Below are 15,213 nucleotides of genomic sequence, written 5' to 3' on the forward strand. Positions count from 1 at the left end.
AGGCCCTAGTTTATTCGCACCTTACTTAATTCCAGGTGTTGGATTATCAGAAGATTTGTAGCCTGGTTTGACACCTCTTCCTTTTTGCCCCTCTTGTCTGGAATTGCTCCTCTCATGCTCCTGTCTGAGGATCTCCCACTGTCTTCTTTCTCACCCTTCGAGCCTGCCTTTTGAATCCCCAGGCCACCTCTCCAGAGATAGAGGCTGCTTCCCATTCACTTGAAATCCACCCCAGCTGGGGAGAAGCTTGGTCCTTCAATTTCAGATAAATGCGAATGCTTCTGCGTCACCTTTATCTACGAATTACTCTTTGCATTCATATGGAATATTTATCTCCAAAAGAGCTTGGGTGTAAATGCATGTTATCATCAATTTCAAGCAGGTCTTTTACAACAGGAGTCCTGTAAATAATTTTAAGAGTAAAACTAAGCAAAAAGAAACATGCTCTGTATCCTGTAAAGTTTGGGGTGGGGCTCAGAGGGAGGAGAATGTCAAAGTGCTTGTATTTTATTTATTTATTTTCCACAACTACTAATAATTATTATTATTTTAAATTAAAGTATAATTGACCTACAATACTGTTAGTTCCAGGTGCACAGAATAGTGATTTGATATTTTTTAACATTACAAAATGATCACAGGTTGAGTGATGATCTGTCACCATACAAAGTTATTAAAATACTATTGACTATATTCCTCATGCTGTATATTTCATCCTCATGACTTACTTTTTTTTGTAACTGGAAGTTTGAACCTCTTAATCTCCCTCACATCCCCCCACACCTCCCATCTATGGCAACCACCTGTTTGTTTTCTGTATCTATGAGTCTGTTTCTGTTTTGTTATGTTAGTTCACTTGTTTTGTTTTTCAGATTCCACATATATGTGAAATTGTAGTATTTGCCTTTCTCCATCTGACTGATTTTACGAAGCGTGATACCTCTAGGTCCATTCGTGTTGTCACAAATGGTAATATTCCATTCTTTTTTATTGCTGAGTTATATTCCTTTGTATATACATATCACATTTATCCACTCATCTATCAATGGACACTTAGGTTGCTTCCATATTGGCTATTGTAAATATTGCTGCAAGGAACATAGGGGTACATATATCTTTTCTAATTAGTGGAATTGCTGGATTGTATGTTACTTCTATTTTTAATTTTTTGAGGAACCTCCATACTGTTTTCCATAGTGGCTGCACCAATTTACATTCCCATCAACAGTGCAAGAGGGTTCCCTTTACTCCACACCCTCTCCAACAGTTGTTATTTGTTGTTTTTTCTGGCTGTGCCACACAGCTTGTGGGATCTTCGTTCCCCAACCACGGATCAAACCTGGGCCCCCAGCAGTGAAAGCGCCAGGTCCTAACCACTGGACCACCAGGGAATTCCCCGTTGTCTTTTTTTTTTTTTTTGGCTGCCTTGCGTCTTCATTGCTGCACACAGGCTTTCTCTAGTTGCAGTGAGTGGGGGCTACTCTTCGTTGTGGTGCGCCGGCTTCTCATTGCAGTGGCTTCTCTTGTTGTGGAGCATGGGCTCTAGGCATGCAGGCTTCAGTAGTTGTGGCATGTGGGATCTTCCTGGATCAGGGCTCGAACCCGTGTCCCCTGCATTGGCAGGCGGATTCTTAACCACTGCGCCACCAGGGAAGTCCCCTGTCTTTTCGATAATATCATTTTGACAGATGTGAGGTGATATCTCATTGTGGTTTTGATTTGCACTTCCCTGATGACTAGTGATGCCGAGTATCTTTTCGTATATTCCGTGGCCATCTGTATGTTTTGGAAAAATGTCTATTCAGGTCCCATGCCTTATTTTAATCTAGTTGTTTGTTATTTTGATGTTGAGCTGTGAGCTCTTTACATATTTTTGTTATTAATCCCTTAGCAGATATATCATTTGCACGTATCTTCTCCCATTCAGTTGGCTGCCTTTTCATTTTGTTGATAGTTTCCTTCACTGTGCAAAAGCTTTTTATCTGTTTATTTTTGATTTTGTTTCCCTTTCCTGATCGCTGTGGCTAGAACTTCCAGTACTGGGTCAAATAAAACTGGTGAGAGTGGGCATCCTTGTCTTGTTCCTGGTCTTAGAGGAAAATGCTTTCAGCTTTTCAACATTAAATATGATGTTGGCTGTGGGTTTGTCATATATGGCATTTATTATATAGAGGTATGTCCCCTCTATACTCACATTGTTGAGAGGTTTTCTCATAAATGAATGTTGAATTTTGTCAAAAACTTTTTCCGCATCTATTGAAGGGAATCATATGATTTTGTTTATTTCATGAAAACAGAATTTTACCGAAGGCATAAACAGATAAAAAGATTACGAAAAATGAAAACTACAGGCCAATAACTCATTAATATATTCAGTAGATGCAAGCATCTTTAACAGGCCTATGTTGTTAGCTGTAGACAATTTCTTTTTTCTTTTTTTTGAATTTTATTTTATTTATTTTTTTATACAGCAGGTTCTAATTAGTCATCAATTTTATACACATCAGTGTATACATGTCAATCCCAATCTCCCAATTCATCACACACACCCCCACCCCCCTGCCGCTTTCCCCCCTTGGTGTCCATACGTTTGTTCTCTACGTCTGTGTCTCAATTTCTTCCCTGCAGACGGCTTCATCTGTACCATTTTTCTAGGTTCCACATATATGCGTTAATATACGATATCTGTTTTTCTCTTTCTGACTTACTTCATTCTGTATGACAGTCTCTAGATCCATCTACGTCTCAACAAATGACCTAATATCATTCCTTTTTATGGCTGAGTAATATTCCATTGTATATATGTGCCACATCTTCTTTATCCATTCATCTGTCGATGGACACTTAAGTTGCTTCCATGTCCTGGCTATTGTAAAGAGAGCTACAGTGAATATTGCAGTACATGAGTCTTTTTGAATTATGGTTTTCTCAGTGTATATGCCCAGTAGTGGAATTGCTGGGTCGTATGGTAGTGCTATTTTTAGTTTTAAAAAGGAACCTCCATACTGTTCTCCATTGTGGCTGTATCAATTTACATTCCCACCAACAGTGCAAGAGGTTTCCCTTTTCTCCACACCCTCTCCAGCATTTGTTGTTTGTAGATTTTCTGATGATGCCCATTCTGACTGGTGTGAGGTGATAACTTATTGTAGTTTTGATTTGCATTTCTCTAATCTTTAGTGATGTTGAGCAGCTTTTCATGTGCTTCTTGGCCATCTGTATGTCTTCTTTGGAGAAATGTCTATTTAGGTCTTCTGCCCCTTTTTGGATTTGGTTGTTTGTTTTCTTAATATTGAGCTGCATGAGCTGTTTATATATTTTGGAGATTAATCCTTTGTCCATTGATTCGTTTGCAAATATTTTCTCCCATTCTGAGGGTTGTCTTTTTGTCTTGTTTATGGTTTCCTTTGCTGTGCAAAAGCTTTTAAGTTTCATTAGGTCCCATTTGTTTATTTTTGTTTTTATTTCCATTACTCTAGGAGGTGGATCAAAAAACATCTTGCTGTGATTTATGTGAAAGAGTGTTCTTCCTGTGTTTTCCTCTAAGAGTTTTACCGTGTCCGGTCTTACATTTAGGTCTCTAATCCATTTTGAGTTTATTTTTGTGTATGGTGTTAGGGAGTGTTCTAATTTCATTCTTTTACATGTAGCTGTCCAGTTTTCCCAGCACCACTTATTGAAGAGACTGTCTTTTCTCCATTGTATATCCTTGCCTCCTTTGTTATAGATTAGTTGACCATAGGTGCGTGGGTTTATCTCTGGGCTTTCTATCTTGGTCCATTGATCTATGTTTCTGTTTTTGTGCCAGTATCATATTGTCTTGATTACTGTAGGTCTGTAGTATAGTCTGAAGTCAGGGAGTCAGATTCCTCCAGCTCCGTTTCTTTCCCTCAAGACTACTTTGGCTATTCAGAGTCTTTTGTGTTTCCGTACAAATTTTAAGATTTTTTGTTCTAGTTCCATAAAAAATGCCATTGGTAATTTGATAGAGATTGCATTGAATCTGTGGATTGCTTTGGGTACTATAGTCATTTTCACAATATTGATCCAATCCAAGAACATGGTATATCTCTCCATCTCTTGGTATTATTCTTAATTTCTTTCATCCGTGTCTTATAGTTTTCTGCATACAGGTTTTTTGTCTCCCTAGGTAGGTTTATTCCTAGGTATTTTATTCTTTTTGTTGCAATGGTAAATGGGAGTGTTCCCTTAATTTCTCTTTCAGATTTTTCATCATTAGTGTGTAGGAATGCAAGAGATTTCTGTGCATTAATTTTGTATCCTGCTACTTTACCAAATTCATTGATTAGCTGTAGTAGTTTTCTGGTAGCATCTTTAGGATTCTCTATGTATAGTATCATGTCATCTGCAAACAGTGGCAGCTTTACTTCTTTTCCGATTTGGATTCCTTTTATTTCCTTTTCTTCTCTGATTACTGTGGCTAAAACTTCCAAATCTATGTTGAATAAGAGTGGTGAGAGTGGGCAACCTTGTGTTGTTCCTGATCTTAGTGGAAATGCTTTCAGTTTTTCACCATTGAGGATGATGTTTGCTGTGGGCTTGTCATATATGGCCTTTATTATGTTGAGGAAAGTTCCCTCTATGCCTACTTTCTGCAGGGTTTTTATCATAAATGGGTGTTGAGTTTTGTCAAAAGGTTTCTCTGCATCTATTGAGATGATCATATGGTTTTTCTCCTTCAATTTGTTAATATGGTGTATCACATTGATAGATTTGCGTATATTGAAGAATCCTTGCATTCCTGGAATAAACCCCACTTGATCGTGGTGTATGATCCTTTTAATGTGCTGTTGGATTCTGTTTGCTAGTATTTTGTTGAGGATTTTTGCATCTATGTTCATCAGTGATATTGGCCTGTAGTTTTCTTTCTTTGTGACATCCTTGTCTGGTTTTGGTATCAAGATGATGATGGCCTCGTAGAAGGAATTTGGGAGTGTTCCTCCCTCTGCTATATTCTGGAAGAGTTTGAGAAGGATAGGTGTTAGCTCTTCTCTAAATGTTTGATAGAATTCGCCTGTGAAGCCATCTGGTCCTGGGCTTTTGTTTGTTGGAAGATTTTTAATCACAGTTTCAATTTCATTACTTGTGATTGGTGTGTTCATATTTTCTGTTTCTTCCTGGTTCAGTCTTGGAAGGTTATGCCTTTCTAAGAATTTGTCCATTTCTTCCAGGTTGTCCATTTTATTGGCATAGAGTTGCTTGTAGTAGTCTCTTAGGATGCTTTGTATTTCTGTGATATTTGTTGTAACTTCTCCTTTTTCATTTCTAATTTTATTGATTTGAGTCTTCTCCCTCTTTTTCTTGATGAGTCTGGCTAATGGTTTATCAATTTTGTGTATCTTCTCAAAGAACCAGCTTTTAGTTTTATTGATCTTTGCTACTGTTTACTTTGTTTCTATTTCATTCATTTCTCTGATCTTTATGATTTCCTTCTGCTAACTTTGGGTTTTGTTTATTCTTCTTTCTCTAGTTCCTTAAGATGTAAGGTTAGATTGTTTATTTGAGAGTTTTCTTGTTTCTTGAGGTAGGCTTGTATAGCTATAAACTTCTCTCTTAGAACTGCTTTTACTGCATCCCATAGGTTTTGGATCATCATATTTTCATTGTCATTTGTCTCTAGGTATTTTTTTGATTTCCTCTTTGATTTCTTCAGTGAGCTCTTGGTTATTTAGTAATGTATTGTTTAGCCTCCATCTGTTTGTGTTTTTTACGTTTTTTTCCTTGTAATTCATTTCTGATCTCATAGCATTGTGGTCAGAAAAGATGCTTGATATAATTTCAATTTTCTTAAATTTACTGAGCTTGATTTGTGACCCAAGATGTGATCTATCTTGTAGAATGTTCTGTGCACACTTGAGAAGAACGTGTAATCTGCTGTTTTGGGGTGGAATGTCCTATAAATATCAATTAAATCTATCTGGTCTATTGTGTCATTTAAAGCTTCTGTTTCCTTATTTATTTTCATTTTGAATGATCTGTCCATTGGTGTAAGTGAGGTGTTAAAGTCCCCCAGTATTACTGTGTTACTGTTGATTTCCCCTTTTATAGCTGTTAGCAGTTGCCTTATGTATTGAGGTGCTCCTATGTTGGGTGCATATATATTTATAATTGTTATATCTTCTTCTTGGATTGATCCCTTGATCATTATGTAGTGCCCTTCCTTGTCTCTTGTAACATTCTTTATTTTAAAGTCTATTTTATCTGATACGAGTATTGCTACTCTAGCTTTCGTTTCATTTTCATTTGCATGGAATATCTTTTTCCATCCCCTCACTTTCAGTCTGTATGTGTCCCTAGGTCTGAAGTGGGTCTTTTGTAGACAGCATATATATTGGTCTTGTTTTTGTATCCGTTCAGCAAGCCTGGGTCTTTTGGTTGGAGCATTGAATCCATTCACGTTTAAGGTAATTATCAATATGTATGTTCCTATGACCATTTTTAAAATTGTTTTGGGATTGTTTTTGTAGGTCGTTTTCTTCTCTTGTGTTTCCCACTTAGAGAAGTTCCTTTGCATTTGTTGGTGAGCTGGTTTGGTCTTAGCTTTTGCTTGTCTGTAAAGCTTTTGATTTCTCCATTGAATCTGAATGAGATCCTTGCCGGGTAGAGTAGTCTTGGTTGTAGATTCTCCCCTTTCATCGCTTTAAGTATATCATGCCACTCCCTTCTGGCTTGTAGAGTTTCTGCTGAGAAATCAGGTGTTAACCTTATGGGAGTTCCCTTGTATGTTATTTGTCATTTTTCCCTTGCTGCTTTCAATAATTTTTCTTTGTCTTTAATTTTTGCCAGTTTGATTACTATGTGTCTCGGTGTGTCTCTCCTTGGGTTTATCCTGTATGGGACTCTCTGTGCTTCCTGGACTTCGGTGGCTATTTCCTTTCCCATCTTAGGGAAGTTTTCGACTATAATCTCTTCAAGTATTTTCTCTGGTCCTTTCTCTCTCTCTTCTCCTTCTGGGACCCCTATAATGTGAATGTTGTTGTGTTTAATGTTGTACCAGAGGTCTCTTATGCTGTCTTCGTTTTTTCATTCTTTTTTATTTATTCTGTTCCACAGCATGAATTCCACCATTCTATCTCCCAGGTGACTTATCTGTTCTCCTGTCTCAGTTATTCTGCTATTGATTCCTTCTAGTGTAGTTTTCATTTCAGTTATTGTATTGTTCATCTCTGTTTGTTTGTTCTTTAATTATTCTAGGTCTTTGTTAGACATTTCTTGCATCTTCTCGATCTTTGCCTCCATTGTTTTTCCGAGGTCCTGGATCAATCATCTTCACTATCATTATTCTGAATTCTTTTTTTGGAAGGTTGCCTATCTCCACTTCATTTAGTTGTTTTTCTGGGTTTTATCTTGTTCCTTCATCTGGTACATAGCCCTCTGCCTTTTCATCTTGTCTATCTTTCTGTGAATGTGGTTTTTGTTCCACAGGCTGCAGGATTGTAGTTCTTCTTGCTTCTGCCCTCTGGTGGATGAGGCTATCTAAGAGGCTTGTGCAAGTTTCCTGACGGGAGGGACTGGTGGTGGGTAGAGCTGGCTGTTGCTCTGGTGGGCAGAGCTCAGTAAAACTTTAATCCGCTTGACCGCTGATGGGTGGGGCTGGGTTCCCTCCCTGTTGGTTGTTTGGCCTGAGGCGACCCAACACTGGAGCCTACCTGGGCTCTTTGGTGGGGCTAATGGCAGACTGTGGGAGGGCTCATGCCAAGGAATACTTCCCAGAACTTCTGCTGCCAGTGTCCTTGTCCCCATGGTGAGCCACAGCCACCCCCTGCCTCTGTAGGAGACCCTCCAACACTAGCAGGTAGGTCTGGTTCAGTCTCCCCTGGGGTCACTGCTCCTTCCCCTGGGTCTTGATGCACACACTACTTTGTGTGTGCCTTCCAAGAGTGGAGCCTCTGTTTCCCCCAGTCCTGTTGAAGTGCTGCAATCAAATTCCACTAACCTTCAAAGTCTGATTCTCTAGGAATTCCTCCTCCCATTGCCGGACTCCCAGGTTTTGAAGCCTGACGTGGGGCTCAGAACCTTCAGTCCAGTGGGTGGACTTTTGTGGTATAAGCGTTCTCCAGTCTGTGAGTCACCCACCCAGCAGTTACGGGATTTGATTTTACTGTGATTTCACCCCTCCTACTGTCTCATTGTGGCTTCTCCTTTGTCTTTGGATATGGGGTATCTTTTTTGGTGAGTTCCAGTGTCTTCCTGTCGATGATTGTCTAGCAGCTAGTTGTGATTCTGGTTTTCTTGCAAGAGTGAGTGAGAGCCCATCCTTCTACTCCACCATCTTGGTTCAGGGCTCAAAGGGGATCATATAATTTTTATTCTCTAGTTTGTTAAAGAGGTGTATCATGTTGGTTGATTTGTAGATATTGCACCATCCTTGCATCCCTGGGATAAAGCCCAGTTGATCATGGTGTATGATCATTTTAATGTATTGTTGAATTTGATTTGCTAATATTTTGTTGAAAAATTTTGCATCTATGTTGTTCATTGGCCTGTAATTTTCTTTTTTTGTGGTGTCTTTTTCTGGTTTTGGTACCTGAGTAATGGTGGCCTTGTAGAATGAATTTGGAAATGTTCCTTCTCCTTTACGTTTGGTAAAATTTCCCTGTGAAGCCATCCGGTTCTGGACATTTGTTTGTTGGGAGGTTTTTTTGTTTATTTTTATTTTTTTCACAAATTCAATTTAACTAGTGATTGATCTGTTCTAATTGTTTGTTTCTTCTTCTTCTTTTAAAAGATTTATTTATTATTTATTTTTGGCTGCATCGGGTCTTAGTTGTGGCATGGGGGATCTTAGTTAAGGCATGCGGGATCTTTCGTTGCAGCACATGGGGTCTTCGTTGTGGTACACGGGCTTCTGCCTAGTTGTGGTGTGCAGGTTTTCTCTTCTCTAGTTGTGGCATGCAGGCTCCAGGGCATGTGGGCTCTGTAGTTGTGGTGCATGGCTTCCAGAGCTCGTGTGCTCTGTGGTGTGGCACACAAGCTCTAGTTGAGGTGTGTGAGCTCAGTAGTTGTGGTGCATGGGCTTAGTTGTCCCGTGGCATGTGGGATCTTAGTTCCCTGACTAGGGATTGAACCGGCATCCCCTGCATTGTAAGGCAGATTCTTTACCACTGGACCACCAGGGAAGTCCCTGTTTGTTTCTTCTTGATTCAGTCTTGTGAAGTTGTATGTTTCTAGAAATTTGTCCATTTCTTCTAGGTTGTCCAATTTGTGAGCGTATAACTGTTTGTAGTATTCTCTTATGATTTTTTTGTAGTTATTTCTCCTCTTTCATTTCTTATTTTGTATATTTGGGTGCTTCTCTTTTCTTCTTGGTGAGCCTAGCTAAAGGTTTTTCAGTTTTATTAATCTTTTCAAAAAACAGCTCTTGGTTTCATTGATTTTTACTATTTTTAATCTCAATTTTATTTATTTTATGTCTGATCTTTATTGTTCCTTCCTTCTGATGACTTTGGACTTTGTCTGTGCTTTGATTTTTTAATTTGTTTAGATGGTAGGTAGGTTGTTTATTTGAGATTTCTCTTGTTTCTTGAGGTAGACTGTATCTCTATAAACTTCCCCTTTAGAACTGCTTTTGGTGCATCCCATAGATTTTGGAGTGTTGTGTTCCCATTTTCATTCGTTTAGAGGTATTTTATGATTTCCTTTTGGTTTCTTCATCAATCTCTTGTTTTTTTAGTAGCACGTTGTCTTGTCTCCATGTGTTTGTTTTTTTCCCATTTTCCTTTCTGTAATTGATTTCTAGTTTCATACTTTTCTGGTTGGAAAAAATGCTTGATATAATTTCTGTCCTCTTTAATTTGTTGAGACTTGTTTTGTGGCCTAGCATGTGACCTATCCTGGAGACCATTCCATGTGCACTTGAGATGAATGTGTATTGTACTGTTTTTGGATGGAATGTCCTGTATATATCTATTAAGTCCAACTGGTCTAATGTGTTATTTGAGACCATTGTTTCCTTATTGACTTTCTGTCTGGATGATCTGTCCATTGATATAAGTGGATGTTAAAGTTCCCTACTATTATTGGCAATTTCTCCCTTTATGTCTGTTAATATTTGCTTTATATATTTATGTGCTCTTGTATTAGGTACATATATGTTAACTAGTATAATACTCTTTTCTTGTACTGATCCCTTTATCATTATGTAATGACCTTCTTTCTCTTTCGTTATAGACTTTGTTTTAAAGTTTATTTTGTCTGATATGAATACTGCTACCTCCACTTTCTTGTCATTTCCATTTGCATGAAATATCTTTTTTCCCCCACTTTCTTGCTTTCAGTCTGTGTGTCTTTAGCTCTGAAATGAATCTCTTGTAAGCAGAATATATACGGATCTTGTTTTTTTTTTTTTTTTTTTTTGCTGTACGCGGGCCTCTCACTGTTGTGGCCTCTCCCGTTGTGGAGCACAGGCTCCAGACGCGCGGGCTCAGCGGCCATGGCTCATGGGCCCAGCCGCTCCGCGGCATGTGGGATCTTCCCCGACCGGGGCACGAACATGTGTCCCCTGCATCGGCAGGCAGACTCTCAACCACTGCGCCACCAGGGAAGCCCCGGATCTTGTTTTTAATCCAATCAGCCACACTAAATCTTTTGATTGGAGAATTTAGTTTATTGACATATAGGGTGTTTATTGATAGGTACATACATATTGCCATTTTGTTACTTGTTTTCTGATTGTTTTGTACTTCTGTTAGTTTCTTCCCTTGTGTTTTGATGACTTTCCTTTTTATTTTAATTTATTTTTATTTTTTAAAATTTTTATTGGAGTATAGTTGATTTACAACATTGTTGATGACTTTTAGTGGTATGCTTCTGTTCCTTTCTCTCTATTTTTTGTGAACCTATTGTAGGTTTTTGATTTGTGGCTATGATGGTGTTCATATATGTTGACCTATAACTATATCTACTTGTTTTAAATGGTAGTCATTTAAGATCAAACACATTCTAAAAGATGTACATTTTTTTACTCCTTTCCCCCATATTTTGTGTTTTTGATCTCATATAAATATGGAACGCTTGATGAATTTGCATGTCATCCTTTCTCAGGGGCCATGCTCATCTTCTCTGTATCATTCAAATTTTAGTATATGGGCTACCAAAGCAATCATCCTTTAACATATTTGTAAAGTTGGTTTAGTGGTGCTGAACTCGGTTAGCTTTTGCTTGTCTGTAAAACTATTTATCTCTCCTTCAGATCTGAATGACAGCCTTGTCATGTAGAGGATTCTTGGTTGTAGGTTTTTCCCTTTCATCTCTTTAAATATATCATGCCACTCCCTTCTGGACTGCAGGGTTTCTGTTGAAAAGTCAGCTGATAGCCTTATGGGAGTTCCCCTGTACATACCTTGTTGCTTTTTCCTTGCTGCTTTTATGATTTTCTCTTTATGTTTAATTTTTGCCATTTTAATTACAATGTGTCTTGGTGTGGATCTCTTTGGATTCATCTTTTTGGGGATATTCTGTGCTTGCTGGATATGAATGTTTCCTTTCCCAGATTAAGGACATTTTCAGCTATCATTTATTGAAATAAGTTATCTGCCCTTTTTTCTCTCTCTTTTCCTTCTGGTACCCCTGTAATGTGACTATTACTATGCTTAATGTTATCCCAGAGGTCTTTTATACTATACTCATGTTTTTAAATTCTTTTTTCTGTTCAGCTTTGGTGATTTCCACTTGTCTGCCTTCCAGTTTGCTAATGTATTCCTCTGTATCAGCTAGTCTACTGTTGATTCCTTCTAGTGTATTTTTATTTCAGTTATTGTATTCTTCAGCTCTGTTTGGTTCTTCTTTATATTTTCTAACTCTTTGTTAAACTTCTCACTGTGTTCATCCATTTTTCTCCCAAGTTCATTAAACATCTTTATGATTGTTACCTTGAACTCTTTATCAGGTAGATTGTTTATCTACAGTTAACTATGTTCTTCTTTTGGGGTTTTATCTTGTTCCTTAATTTGGAATATATTCATCTCTTCCCTCATTTTGCCTAATTCTCTATTTCTATGTATTAGGTATGTTGGTTATGCTTCCTGATCTTGGAGAAGTGATCTTATTTAACAGATGTCCTATGGGGCCGGGCAGCATACTCCTCTCTGGTCACTAGAGCTATATGCTTTAGGGGTGACCCTGTGTAAGCTGCTGGGCCCTTCTGTTATGATGGGACCCACTACTGCAGTCAGCTGGTAGACGGAGCTGATCCCTGGCATGGTTTGTTGCCAGACCCTGACTCATGCAGGGGCTGCCAACCCGCTGGTTTGTGGGGCTAAATCTTGGTGTGGCTGGCTGCGTGGACAAGGGTATCTGGGGCTTGTGCCTGGCCTGCTTCTGGGCAGGGCTTAGTTCCTATACTACTGGCCTCTTAGCCTGGGGGGTCCTGGGACTGGTGCTGACCAGCTGGTGAGTGGGTAAGCCCTTGGTACCAATGGGCTAGAGGAAGACTCCAAAATGGTGCTTGGCAGCACCAGGGTCATGTGGTAAAATGAGCTCTCAAAAATGACTGCTGCCAGCATCTGTGTCCTCAGAGGGTGTTCCTTTTGGCTCTTGACTCTGGGAGCCTCTCCAAGCTCAGTAAGTGAGTCTGACCCAGGCTCCTTTCAAATTACTGACTCTGCTCTGGGTCACAGAGCATGTGTGATTTTGCATGTGCCCCGTAAAAGCAGAGTCTCTGGCTCTCCCTTAAGCAAGTCCCACTGGCCTTCAAAGCCAGACACTCAGGGAGCTTGTCTTCCTGGTGCAGGACGCTGGGGCTTGGAATCCTCATTCCTTTCGGGAGAGATTCTGCAATTGTAATTATCCTCCCGTTTGTGGGTCATTACCCAGGGGTGTGGGTCTTGACCATACTGCATCTTTGCTCCCACTACCAAAGTCACTGTGGCTCCTTCTTTAGATCTTTAGTTGCAGAAAATCTTTTCTGCTAGTGTTCAGGTTATTCTCATTGATAGTTGCTCCGTAAATAGTTGTGATTTTGGTGTGCCCAATGGGAGAAGGTGAACTCAGGGTCTTCCTACTCCACTATCTTGGCAGCAACTCCAAAGTGCTTGAAAGTGTCAGTGATGGGTGGCTGATAGGTCGCCTGTCTTATGACTTCTCTTTCAGAAGAAAATGAAATGGTTCCTGTACTCTTAGTGCCAATTTTTCGTGTACTTTTAAAAATTTTTAATTAATTAATTAATTAATTTTTGGCTGCATCGGGTCTTCGTTGCTGTGCATGGGCTTTCTCTAGTTGTGACGAGTGGGGGCTACTCTTTGTTGCGGTGCGCGGGCTTCTCATTGCAGTGGCTTCTCTTGTTGCAGAGCACAGGCTCTAGGTGTGTGGGCTTCAGTAGTTGTGGCACACAGGCTCAGTAGCTGTGGTTTGCAGGCTCCAGAGCACAGGCTCAGTAGTTGTGGTGCACGGGCTTAGTTGCTCCGTGGCATGTGGGATCTTCCTGGACCAGGGATCGAACCTGTGTCCCCTGCATTGGCAGGTGGATTCTTAACCACTGTGACACCAGGGAAGTCCCTCTTTCTTGTACTTTTAAAATGCTTTGCAAGAATGCAAGCCACTTCACTCCAAAGAAATATGTCTTTTCTGAGTTGCATCCATTTTAATGTTTATAAGAAACTCTCAACTAAATATGCTGGCTAAAAAGTACTGAATGTGCACAATTAATTGAGCATCACTTAACAGAGGTTTGCTCTGAACTCTCAAGTTACTCAGGCATTTTGTCAGCTGCTGCTTTTGCTTTATAAGTACATTGTGAAATTATATTTAAAACTAAACAAAGGAGATGTTGCACAGTTTTAACTCCCAAGAATTAAAACTGTTCCAAGTTAAATAGAGAAGGAAGGATTTATATAACTAAATGATCATTTGAACGTTGAGCAAAAAAGAGAGGAACTAAAGATTATGCTCAGTGGAATTATAAACCTTCTAATTTGTTTAGGTATGATAACTTCAGGATGGAGATGCCATGGTTCAAGCCAACACAATACAATTGTAAACCGAATAACTTCATCTGTTTTGCATATGCCAACTCTATGGCCTAATACAAAATGATAATTGTAAGTAACATTGACCTTGTTTACAATGTATTAAATGGACAAACTGTTATATCGATTGTTCTATACCTGAGTGACACTTCAGGGAAACATGTATTTATCTGAAGATAGAAAATTGGATTTAGTGATGAATAATTCTGGATCTCCCGCTCCAGTTCACAGTCAGCACTTGATCAATGATCTTATTCCTGTTGGTTTCTTTGTTTATTCAACATAATGCATTGGAGCACTACTCAGCATTCAGAGCTCAATCATTGAAATTTGTTTGGCAAGTCAAACAATATATAAGATTTAAAAATTCTTTATACCGTACAGAAAGTACTACTTCTAGTACTTCCCTGGTTTTATTTGTTACACTTAAATTAAATACAGCTGGAATTTATTTTGGTGGAAGGAGTGAGGTAGGGCTCCAACTTCTCTTTTTCCTTCCAAATTGCAAGCCAGTTTTCTCAAAATGATTTAATGAAGAATGTAATTTAAAAACTTGCATGTGCCCAAAATGCTATTTAAATTGAATATTAATGAAATCTTGGAAAGAAATTGTGGCGTGATTTTCTGTTTTCAGAGGGTTTTATTCCAATTAAGATGAACTCAAGGCTTAATGAGGACTTGTAAAGAAACAGATTCAGGAACTAGTACTCTTTTACCTACAAAAAATGTAAGAGGAGGAGGAGCTGAATGGAAGCCGCTAAGGAGAATAAGGTGCAGAAATAACAAAAATATTTTGAAGTCTATATAAATAGAAGGGTATTTGCTGCAGCACTGTCTATGACACTGCCTGGTTTCTTAAGCAGATAGCAAACCTCTAGAGTCCTTGTTCTGTGAGTCAAATCAATCATAGCCACGTTTCTGTTACAGGCAGCCGAACAATCTTGACTGATCCACTACATTTACTTTTTTTCCTGTGTGCTTCTATATCTCTACTTTTACTTCACTGTTTCATTTAGCATGGGTTACTATTTTTTAATTAAAAGTTTTTTTAAAAAAATTTAAAAAATGATTTATTTATTTTGGGCTGTGTTGGGTCTTCGTTGCTGCGTGCGGGCTTTCTCTAGTTGCGGTGAGTGGGGGCTACTCTTCATTGAGGCGCGCGGGCTTCTCACTGCAGTCGCTTCTCTTGTTGTGGAGCATGGGCTCTAGGCGTGCAGGCTTCAGTAG

General features: G+C 39.0%; 1 non-coding gene across 1 annotated transcript; it reads right to left on the reverse strand.

Annotated features, from left to right (window-relative positions):
• Nucleotides 1-11,019: 11,019 nt before the first annotated feature.
• LOC137206277 (U6 spliceosomal RNA) lies at nt 11,020-11,122 on the reverse strand. Its single transcript, XR_010934592.1, has one exon. It is a non-coding gene; the product is annotated as a U6 spliceosomal RNA (small nuclear RNA).
• Between the last annotated feature and the right edge of the window lie 4,091 nt (nt 11,123-15,213).

The sequence above is a fragment of the Pseudorca crassidens genome, chromosome 14, assembly GCF_039906515.1.
Source record: "Pseudorca crassidens isolate mPseCra1 chromosome 14, mPseCra1.hap1, whole genome shotgun sequence".
NCBI lineage: Eukaryota > Metazoa > Chordata > Mammalia > Artiodactyla > Delphinidae > Pseudorca > Pseudorca crassidens.